We start from the raw sequence: 12,195 nt of genomic DNA on the forward strand, positions 1-12,195 counted from the left end.
TATGGGACTCTAGTTTTAAAAATCTAAAAAAACTATTGTTGGAGATCAAATCAATGTTCATTTCAACTATCCCATGGATTATTCTAAAACTGAGGAGTATATTGGAGATTTTTCATGACTCCCTTTGTTACCTCGCCTCTGTAACCGATGTTAAATCAACTTTGCATTTGATGTTAAATGTGCTTGTAATAGTAGTTATATATATTAGGCAATGTATTTTAACATTTCTAATTGATTAAGTAAGCGTTCAATCAATTAAGTGGTTGCCCTAATTGATTTGAAGAGGTTTTAACAAAAGAGAAGAGTTTTGAAGATCGTTTTTTTATGTGTGTGTGATTATCTTAGTAAGATTTCCTCTTGTTTATTTTACAATAAATTGATCAAGACTAAGAAAAACTCTAAGTGCTAGATCAAACAAGTTTTCACACTTTCACACTTTCAAGCCTTCGAGCTTCAAAATCACAACTCCATGTCTACAAATTCCTTTGCTTGATTCATCAATGTCTAACACTTTGACTGAAACTTGATATCTTTGACTGACGAGGCTTGAGATAATTATTCTTTGATTGAATGTCATCATCTAGAATCATTTGAAAGAGTTGTATTAGAAATATGATAAAATATAAAAAAAGATAGATTTAAAATAGTTAAACTTCTCATTACAAATAAAAATAGTACAATCTATTCTTTTGAAACTATACTTCTTTCTTTAATATTATAAAAAGACAATAAATAAATAACAAAAATGAAGAAGGAGAAGATTTTTTAAATCAAAACTTTCTACTTATAATAAATAATCATTACAAAAAGTTTGTATATACAATATTTTGTCAAAAAATAACACTAATAATATATTGTAAAATCAAAAAGTAATAATAAAATAATATTTTGACTGGTCTCAAAAAATAATTTTAAATATCAACAAATTGATATCCGAATTAATAGAGCCTGAATTTATACTTATTCATTTTTATTTGACAAAAAAACTACATTTTTTTGTCTTTTTCAATGACAAAATCTGTACTTCTACGTCTTAAATAGTGAAAACAAACAGAAGATAATAATGAAGAGATTCTATTTAAAGACTTTCAATCACTATCTTTGTCTGAACGCATAATCTTTTTCCCACGTATAACAAAACATTATAATGGAAGGACTTTTGGGTTATCTTCTTTTTTAAAAAACAATATCAGTGAGCACTCTAGGGTTGTCTTTGTAATAAATGTCACACTAAAATGTTTAAAATCAACAATGATGTAAAATGCATTTAACAACTTTTTTGACTTATAACATGATGATAATATTTAATCTCTAAAAGTTACTTGTAAGTTGTAACCAACCAGATAAAAAAAAAGTGGCCATTTATTTTACTTTCATGATAACTAAATACATGCACAATGGTAACCTTAGATTGACCCTAAGACTGAATGTGTAGCCACCATTACAGTGCGCAAAAAAAAAGAATGGAAATCAACTAATTACTTTACCAGCAATAGAGTGAAAGAGAATTTCCATGTAGTAATTTTAGGCAATAATTTCTGTAAAAAAATACATAGGCAATAATTAAAATTAAAATATGAACGCTCAAATAATTTTATGCAGAGAGTAGTGCTCAACAAGATTGATAAATACTAAATAATTGTTCTAAAAAATAAACATTCTTATAATTGATTTAAAATAGATACAATGCGATCTATAGGTTGGTATCTTTTATTATGAATCGTGATTGAAGAAGTTGCTTAGCTAGAAAGAAAGTTTAATTTAGTTGTTTACGTAAATGATTTGATTAAGCGTTTTATACATAAGTATATGTATTTAAGTATGAGATAATTTCTATTATAAGATAAGAGAAAATAAAGTTATTTTTATTTAAAAATTATAATTATAATTTTATAGTTATAAAAACTTTATGAAAATTTTAACCATTTCTTCAAAGACGAAAATCAAAGTTCTCTTGTCATCCTGACATACCAAGACAACAAAGACATGTTTGTCGAGGTCATCGACGAGCTTCCGTCGAGATCCGACCTGCCTAGGTCTGACTTCACTTTTTGATACAAACATTTAATACGAGTGTTCTCGAGACCACCTATTCTAACTTATAGAACTCTTCATCTTCCACGAATCCATGGCTAACCAAGACATAATATGATGACATCAAAGGGAGGTCCGACAATGTCAATCCTCACGCAAGGACTTAGGGAAAATGTTTCAGATTAGCCAAAATCCTAAAAAAGAAGGCCTAATTATGAGGCACAATCTGTAGAGTCCATTAAGCGATTAAAAAAATAAGTGGGACCTTGCCAAAAGCCAGACACTTAATCTCAACTCCTAATGTTTCATTTGTCATTGGATCTGATCGGACGACTCATCGTGTCTCACGTCAGGTTAGACAGAAGTAATTTTAACCGTCTTCCATATATAAGTCTAACGACGCATCATTTAAGATATTATCACATTCTCACTCTCAAACTAAATATCTATAAATTTCGTTGACTTAAATATTAGAATATAAAAAAAAATCTGGCTGCCACGTTGAAAGAGCTCCCTCAACAATGTGTATTTTTAATTCCACATTGAGGAGTAACCAACCAGTAAAACAAGTGGCCATTTATTTTACTTTTATGATAATTAGATACATGCATAATGGTAACCTTAGATTGACCATAAGACTGAATGTGTAGCCACCACCAAGTGCGCAAAAAAGAAGGAATACAAATCAACTAAATTGAGGGTTGACAACAAGTTTGGGAGAATAATTTAAAACTTTTTAATAAAACTTAAACTATTAGTGGTTTAGAGTAATCTTCATTTTAGTTAATGTGTGATAAGAATAAAAATCTTATCCACCCATCTTTTTTAAGTGAGTATCCATATATCTTTTTCTTTCTTTAGTTAACAGCTTGTATTCCAACTCTTAATTGCCTGCATTCAAATGGAAAGAATATTTCTCCACACTAAAAAAAATAAAAATGAACGGACAATATTTTGGTAGGTATCAAATGGATGAAAGCAAAATAAATATGTCAAATTTTCTATTTATTTATAGTTATTCCCTTCGAGAAGCCTATAGACTTTGTGCTCCAAATCATGAAAAAAATAATTGGTATAATGATTCTTTATTTTTCATTAAAAAAATAGTAACCAATAGCAATCAAACACATGCAATATTATGCTAAACCAAAAAGCATGACGAGTCTCAATCGTTTTCCTTAATTTGATATACTAATTAACAAAGCAAAATCATATAAAAAGAAGATGACAATGAGACCCCATATGTTTTAATACATTTAAAAACTTTCTTCTACTTGATAAATACAAAATAACATAAATGAAAAGGCACTAAATATAATGAGCAAAAATGGGTGAAAGTTGTTGCATTAGAAAAAAAAGTAAGTGACTTGTGAAAAGAAGGTTGAAGGTAATGAAATCTCACACGATGCTTTTCTTCTTTTTGGATTTAATTTGCATGTTAGGAAAGTTGGTTAATTTAGTAGATTTATTTATGTCAAAGAGGGAGAGCATGTGGGTAGCCAGATTGTTGAATGGTTCACATGCTTTGATAGAAAGGTGTACTATTGTTGTGTTTGTTTTTTTAGGAGATTCGATTTTGGTTGGGATCTAATTCAAGGGGGTTATTCTAGTGGGCAATATATAGCTAGAGATATAGAATTTGTCAATTTTAGAAAGAATTAAAAAATTCTTAGTTATATACTTTGCATATAGTTTAGGGGTGTTCGCCGTGTGCGGTGGCGAATAAATTAATTTATTTGCGATTCGGTTCAATTTTGAATAATTAAAAATATTTAATTTCATCTGATTTAATATTATATGAGTTTAATTTGAATCAGTTTTTTAATATCCAAATTTTAAATTATATTTTTATTAAGATTATAAAAATATTAGTAAATTTAATATAATATATAATATATAGTATATTAAAAATTAATATTGCAAAATTGAGAATGATTGATTATGATTGAAATAGATGAAATAATAAAAATAAATAAATCGAATTAAACTAATAAATAGTATTAAAAAATAATTATCATCGAATAATAAATTAACACAATATTTCTTATTAATAAAAAACTAGTATAAAAAAATATATATACGCGGTCCAGTTCGATTTAGACCAGTTTTGAAAAATCGATTCGCAATTCAATCTGAATCGAGAGAATTTTACAAAATGATATCCAAACACATCAAATAATATTCAGTTTTGGCAATTTTTCAATTTTTCTGGATCAGTTTGCGATTTTAATTTGGATCGATTTGGATTTGAACACCGCTAATATAGTTAGGTGAGTTCATTTTTGAACTCAAAGGTAATTGAATATAACTTTCATAATAGTTTGCTAGAATTTACCCTAATTCTTAATTATTTGTCTCGAGCATGACATGGTTTTGAATCGAATCAAAATTAAATTGATAATTATAATTATTTAAATCAAAAATAGGAAAACAAACTAAATAAAAGCGAACTACAATTAAAAAAGTCAAATTCGTTAAAAAAAAATTACTCCAAGAAAAGATGGATGCATTGTGTTATTCAAAATTCGCGATTAATTGAAGATTAATTACAAAAAATAGCCGTTTATGTTAGTATAGTTAAAAATAAAGATAGCAACAGAAAATAAAAGACGAAATAGTAAAGGAAAATAAATAACTGAAAGTAAATAGAGAGAGGGTTCAGAGAGATTGCACTAGGATTTATAGAGGCATGACCGATCTCTTGGCCTACTCCTCTCCTAGAGAAAAACTTCTTGAGAGTTCCAATAGTGATATCTTTTGACCTTTTATCAGGTTATGCCCATGAACCTTATTACAATCGACCGCGAGATTTTAATACGATGATCCCTAAAAGTAAGTGAAGCTTTTCACAGGCTAAATTCGCAAACCAAGAACGAGAATTTGATCGAATGATCTCGAAAACCAAATATATGTTTTTCCAAGATAACCTCGACAACCAAACAAGAGAAACTTCAAGAGAATCAAACTTTTGAGAAAATAGTTGAACACCAGTGCAACTAAAAACCACACAAGTATATTTCTCTCATAAAGGCCCTAAGACAACTTTTAGTGAAAGAAAGAAAAAAAATAAAGACGTTTAAATGAGAAGAGAATGATTAAATATCAAATTATGGTGTATAAAACAGTGAGGAGGCGCCCTCCTTATATAAGAGAAAATATAGCTCAAAAAGAAAAATGATCCATGAGCTTTTTAATACTCATAATAGATTGTCATAGGTATAATAGATTATGTATTGTAAAAATGGAAAATTTTCAAATTGCATCATTACTGATCAACTATAAGCCCTAATAATAAATTATGAGGCGTTACAAAAGAGACAATTGATTATCCCTACGTGATAATCGATTATCTAGTGTAATTTTTACTGATAAGGGTTTATTTAAGCTTGTAATCAACTAGCCACCAATGTAAAACATTTTTTTGATGATTTTATCAAAACGATAGTGTCCTTAGATACATTTGATGAGTGTGTGAGAGTTGTCTTAGTAAGTTATGAGTTACTATAACATCTTTAATATACTTAATTTGGTCACTCAGACAATGCGCTAAGCGCACAGTTAACCAAACGAGCTTTCACACTTCCTCTCTTTCATAACTTTGAAGCTTTAAGTTCCTTGATACATTAACATTGTTTTTAGAACTTAATTAGAACATTGAAATCTTATCCATGATGAGGCTTGAGATAACTTCAAAATGAGCAAAATCAATATATACAACTAGAAAGATAACATCTAATACCACCAAGATCAAGCATGGGCTCAAACAACAAGATTCCACTGAATATCAGAGTCATCAGTAAAACCATCATGATCCATCAATGGATCACTACATCAGTTGTAGTAACTGTAAGCACATAGATCCATATTTCCCCCCTTTTTGATGATGACAATGCATCTCAGAGAGGTGGACTAACAAGAAAAACAGTGTGATAGATTGAAGTGGTTAAGCCCCCTTACAAATATAGAGAGTGTACCTTAATCTCTCTGAAAGTATACATCTCTCTCTTTCGTATTATTAAAAAGGTGGAAAAGCAATCACAAAAAAGCACATAGATCATTGTCTCATCTTAAAAAATACAACCTTCGCGGGCGGGTCGCGTGCTCGCCAAATGACTAACAGAGTCACCACCGAACTTTATTTATTCCCAAAAGAGGGAAAGAAAAAATATCGATAAAACCCCCTAAAAGAACGATAACGATATGGTCGTCGTAACCAAATCGAGTTCGGGAGTTGATTACGCAAGGGGAAGGTATTAGCATCCCTCACGTCCGTTGTACTCAATGGGAACCATTTAGTTAGTTTTGTGAATAAGTGTTAGCTTTTGAAATGTTGGATTTCTCGAGTTATTAAAAATTTAAAGAGAAAAAGAAAGGGGTCGTAAAAAGTCTTTTATTAATGTGCCTGACGAGATTGCGAGTCTCGCTCCTACATATCTCCAGGTGCGATTGAGAACTCAAGGCTACGTAATTCTGGGTAGAGAATGTTTGTTTGTGGGTCGATTTTAGAGAAAGTTCTCATTGTCGCAATTGAAAGAAAATTATTGGTTACCCAAAACAGTTTAAAGGACTGGATGTTTGCATCACACTGGATGAATTTCTAAATATCAACATTCGCGTGAAAATGTCGCTTAGCTCACTAACAGATATGTAGACGATGGGTTATTTTATATCGTCTGGAGATGAAACATCTTTCATTTGAAAAGAGTTTGAAGTTGTGCCAGAGGCAAAATCGTTTGGATGTGTTGGATTATTTTTTTATGATGACGAGAGCTCGGATGGTCGAGATATCCATCTCGTATCCTAACCTCGAGAGCTCGTGATATACGTCATGTTCCCTTTTTATCTTATTTGAGAAATGGTTTGATATGTTTATGTATTTTTGGTTGGATGACGAGCGCTCGAATGGTCGAGATATCCATCGTGTATCCTAACCCTCGACAGTTCGTGATATACACCATGTTCCTTATTCATCCATATTTATTAAGAAAATGATTTGCACTAATCACGTTGAAAGTTTTTTATGGGATGACGAGTGCTCAGATGGTCGAGATATCCATCTCATATTCTAACCTCGGAAGATCGTGATACACACCATGTTTATTTTTCATCCTTATTTGCAAAAAGATATTTGATAATGATTACGTGTTTTTGGTTATTATTTAGAGAAATGCGTTTGATGTTGATCGAGGTTTGTGATGTGCAATAATTTGAAATGAAATAACGTGTTTATTTAAGAAAAGGGCTTGGTGTTGACCAAATTGGTTTTTGTCTCAAAAGATTTATTTTATTTGTCTTGAAAATTACAATCAAAGGAAGAGGGTACATTTGTCACTTGGGAGATAATGCAAAATAAAAATGAAGCAAAATAATAAAATGTATAAACAAATGAAATAAAAATAAATAAATAAAAAAGATAAAATAGTGGTGCATGCACGGATAAGGGGTATGATCATGGACTCAAAAGCCCATTTACTAACATACAAACCCTAATGATAAAAAACAAAAACAAAACAAAGATTAATTAACCATACAAATATGGAGGTCACCCCATTAGAGCAAATGAAAAACATTGAGTTGGTTTCCTTTTTTCAAATTCTCTCATACCTCCAATAGAGAGGCGATAAGTGACAATCAATGAAAATAAAAAAAAGAGAAAAAATTGTACTAGCAACATGAAACAAAATGAATGAAAAAAATATGAAAACCAAATGTTAAGCTCTTCCTCTCAAACAAAATACAGGTGCCACCTCAAGGGGGGAGGCCGACCGACCAGCCCAACGGCGGTGGCGGCGCCCCCAACCTCTCTCTCACTTGCTAGCTCTCTAGTTCATGAATAAAACAACAACAACAATTAATTTCTCAAAAACAAAAACTATGTTTCCTCTTTTTTTCAAAGCCTCTCTCGTTTCCCACTTCCTCTCAAGCAACAAACTCTTCCTCTCTTTCTATACCTCAACCTATAGACACGAAAACATAAAAAATTAAGATTTAGGGAGGTCTATCGATATTAGAGGTGGATTCGATGGTGGAGGTGTATTACGCGGTAGTGTTGTGTTGTTCTTGGTTGAGCAGCGTCACTAAAGAGAGAGGCTGGTGGCGTCGTTATGTTGTGCTCGTGGTGGTTATGGTGTTGTAACAATTTAGAGGAAGGTGAGTTATGAAGTTGGTGTTATGGTGGTTTATACGGTTGACGATGGTGGCACAAGGGTGGTTCAAGTGAAATGAAGTGTTTATTAGTAAGTGAAGAAGAAAAATGGAATGCGTTGTTGATTTGGTGAGTGGAAAGGATATGGAGAAAATGTTTTATTATGAGTTTTTCATGCAGTTTTGATAAGTGACTGTGTAAGTTCACAAGGTGGTGGTGTTTGTTATGTAGGAAGAAGGTAATGGAGTAAGAGGAGGAAAAGTTGGGTTTTGTGAGAGCGTGTGCACAATGAAAGAGAGGTTTTATTGTTGGTTTTTTTATTATTATTGTGTTGTGTTTTGGGTTGGTTGAATGAGTTAGTGTGGTTATGAAATATGAAGAAGAGGAAATGTTGGTTGTAGTGGTGAAGAATAGCTTGTATAAATATGAATGGAGAGGATTAAGTGGGTTTAGTATGTGATAAGATTGTGTTGTTTTACTTTTGACTGGATGAAGAAGAATGATAACATAATAAGAGGAAAGTTGTTGTGTTGATGAATGAAGAGAGGGATGCAAGAGTCTCACATTGAGAAAGAAGAGAGGGACAATGCCATGTTCAAATTAATGAATGGATGGATTTATTTTTGGAAATTGATAGAGAGGAGTATCAATATGATGGGCGCCATTTTTGATTATGATTGGTCTTCATCAATTGCTCTCTCATCTCAACTTAAATAACATTTATTTAGGGTTTTATTTTAATTAAAATGCCAACAATACCGCCTTAGATGACTTAGGGGATAAGAAAAGGAATTTTAATTAAATGGATAAAAAATCACCCTCTTTTGATGGAGACAAAAGGAAATCAAATGACTATGCATTTGTATTTATTTATTTATTTATAACATTTTAACTACAAAACAAAAATAGAATGAATTAAAATGAATAAAAATCGGGTGTAAAAATGCACACAAAAATAAAACGAACGCGTTAAAATGATCTATGTAAAATAAAGTTCCGAAAAACAGACCAGTAAAGATCAAATTTTGCAATAAAAATGCCCGGTTGAAAAGGCTCGAGCAAATCAAAATGCGACCGCAAATGGAATTGAAAAAATTAAACGAGCACGCCAGGTTAAACTATGCGAAACATAGGTCAATAAAATTGACACCTGCAAGCCCGATCTCAAAAATTTTTACCCGCTGATTTTATGCACAATTGAGAGACGATTCAACCGGTCTGTCTATAAAACTGAAATTTTATTTTGGTCGACTTTTTAAGCATTATGCTTAAAGAAACACATACTATGATATGCAGATGATGCAAATGTCATGATGAATTTATCGATTTATTGACTTAAGGGCAAATTCAAGGAATGACAGTTGCCCCTATTTAAGTATCTTCAACCAGAGAATATGAAGAAGGTAACTCTTCATATGATCGTAGTGGGAGATAGTTAAATACTAAAGGACCCAAATTTTGTTCCTAGATGAAATGAAATGCTATGAATGTATGAAGGATTTTTTGTTTTGTTTTGGTTTGCTTGGGGATATGATGTGATACGAGATGAACCCTAGCATGATATTTTATGACGGATAAAAAATAAAAGGTGGACATGTGGGGATATATTGAGATATATGGTAGTGATGACCCACAGGGAGTGGAACGATAACATGGTGATAGACTTACTAGGGATGACAATTATGTTGGAGAAATTTACTGGGGAATATTCAAAGTGAGCTTTATCAACTAGTTAGAGACGACATGTCATCACTTTAGAATACCTGAGAATTATGGAGATTTCTAAAAAGAAATTCATCTAATCAAATATTTTAGAGATTACCAATAGGGAATTCATCCAATAAAAAACATCGGGAGTCTTATAACAAGAATATCATCCACACAAAACTTTTGGGGATTACCAACAGGGAATTCATCCAAGAAAAACATATGGAGTCTTCTAACAAGAAGATCTCCATGCAAAACTTTTGGAGATTAACAACATGGAGTTCATCCAAGAAAAAACATCGGGAGTCTTATAACAAAAAGATCATCCAAAAAAAACTTTTGGAAATTACCAACAAGGAATTCATCCAAGAAAAAACATCGGGAGTCTTATAATAAAAAGATCATCCATGCAAAACTTTTAGAGATTACCAACAGGGAATTTATCCAAGAAAAAACATCGGGAGTCTTATAACAAGAAGATCATCCATGCAAAACTTTTGGAAATTACCAACAGGGAATTCATCTAAGAAAAAACATCATGAGTCTTATAAAAAGAAGATCATCCATGCAAAACTTTTTGAGATTACCAACAGGGAATTCATCCAAGAAAAAACGTCAAAAGTCTTATAACAAGAAGATCATCCATGAATTTTTTTTGGAGATTACCAACAGGGAATTCGTACAAGAAATACATCGGGAGTGTTATAACAAGAAGATCATCCATACAAAACATTTGAAGATTACCAACGAGGAATTCATTCAAGAAAAAATATCAAGAGTCTTACGATAAGAAGATCATACACGTAAAACTTTGGGAATTCTTCTAAATGAATCCATCCAAACAAAAATATTGGAGTTTTATAAAACGAAAAAAGCATCCAATCTTCTAGGAAATTCATTTCAATGAAAGAGTCAAACGGACGACTTTCTAGGAAACATCAGGACAAATAGAGAATAATCTCTGAATGTTCCAGATAAAGCTGGACTTTATCCGTAAGCATAAGTAAACAAACTGGCTTCTAACAGAAGGTTCGAGAAACAAACTAGACTTTGAAAATGTAAAATATTTGAACTTTGAAGATGCCAATAAAGTTGGACTTTGGGTCAAGGGATAAATCACAGCAAGACCTGGGTTAATGAAAATGAGCGTGAAGTACACTTCTGGCTACATATGATTTGAATTTACTTCTATGCATGATATATGAATGATCATGGTATGCAAATGTTGATGTTATGCAGGCTGGGATTTTATAGAGGCTATTTATGGAGGTTTTTTGATTCCCTAACACCAAGGACTCAACCAAGTATTTTGTGATAGGTGTATTAAGAGGAAACTCTATCAATATTAACATTTATAACTGACCAAGGGTCCTTTCGGAGGGTTGATGGGTTGTGCTAGCATGACTTCCTAACACTCGTTTCAAACTTAACAGTTGCTGACATATGGCAGAGTTTCCTTGAACAGCCTGAAGGCATGGAGGGGACTTGCCCCCTATGGCTCATCTGGACATATCCTTTGGGTCTTTGAAGATGTTTACCTTGAAAGGAGTTTGGGAGCAACTTGCCATTACCTTGAGGTGTCTAGCCCCAATGTTTGAATCTTGCAGCATTCTACCTCTGATTATCCAATTCTTTGAGTGGTAGACTTCTGATTGACCGTCATTTGAAGGGATGGACTTATTGAGCTCTTTGTGGCGGCTTGCCCTAGTTTGAGTCTTGAAGCAATTTTCTCTTGACTAACCGACTCTTAGGGTGATTGTCTCGGAATGACTGATGTTCAAAGTGATTTTCCCCTGACTAGACTTCCTTCACACGATCAAGTTCCTCAACTGACTGCTCATTATTGGGATTCCCTAGATGCTAAGTGTTGACTTGCAGTTAAAACAGTTCATTTAAAAATGGTAATTTAAATGCAGTGCTTATGCAAATTTTTGAAATCAAAATTTATTGATATCAACTTGGTGAAATACAATGGACGGGTCAATGATCAGAACACAATGCTGATCTAGCCATTCACAGTGTGCAAGGTGGTGTAATCAATACAAACAATCACATTGAGTTTAACCACTGGCAAGACGGTATACATTTTACTGGACTTAACCACATGTATCATTAAAATATATACCGGCTTCAAACTGAGTTTTCCAGGCAAAAACTGAACTATGGTTTAAGTGCGCCAAATCAAAATTGGACTTTTGAGGTCAAGGGATATAGGATTAACCAAAGAGACCAGGGTCAATGCAAAATGAGCGTGAAATACTCTTCGATTATGCAATAATTTGAATTTGCTTCTATGTATGATATATGAA

General features: G+C 32.2%; 1 long non-coding RNA gene across 1 annotated transcript; it reads right to left on the reverse strand.

Moving 5' to 3' along the window:
* Positions 1 to 204: 204 nt before the first annotated feature.
* On the reverse strand, positions 205 to 4,717 carry LOC127107429 (uncharacterized). The gene is made up of 2 exons (XR_007795720.1): positions 1,488 to 4,717; positions 205 to 580 (listed from the first exon to the last, which is right to left on the reverse strand). It is a non-coding gene; the product is annotated as an uncharacterized LOC127107429 (long non-coding RNA).
* Between the last annotated feature and the right edge of the window lie 7,478 nt (positions 4,718 to 12,195).

This window comes from Lathyrus oleraceus, chromosome 7 (genome assembly GCF_024323335.1).
Source record: "Lathyrus oleraceus cultivar Zhongwan6 chromosome 7, CAAS_Psat_ZW6_1.0, whole genome shotgun sequence".
NCBI lineage: Eukaryota > Viridiplantae > Streptophyta > Magnoliopsida > Fabales > Fabaceae > Lathyrus > Lathyrus oleraceus.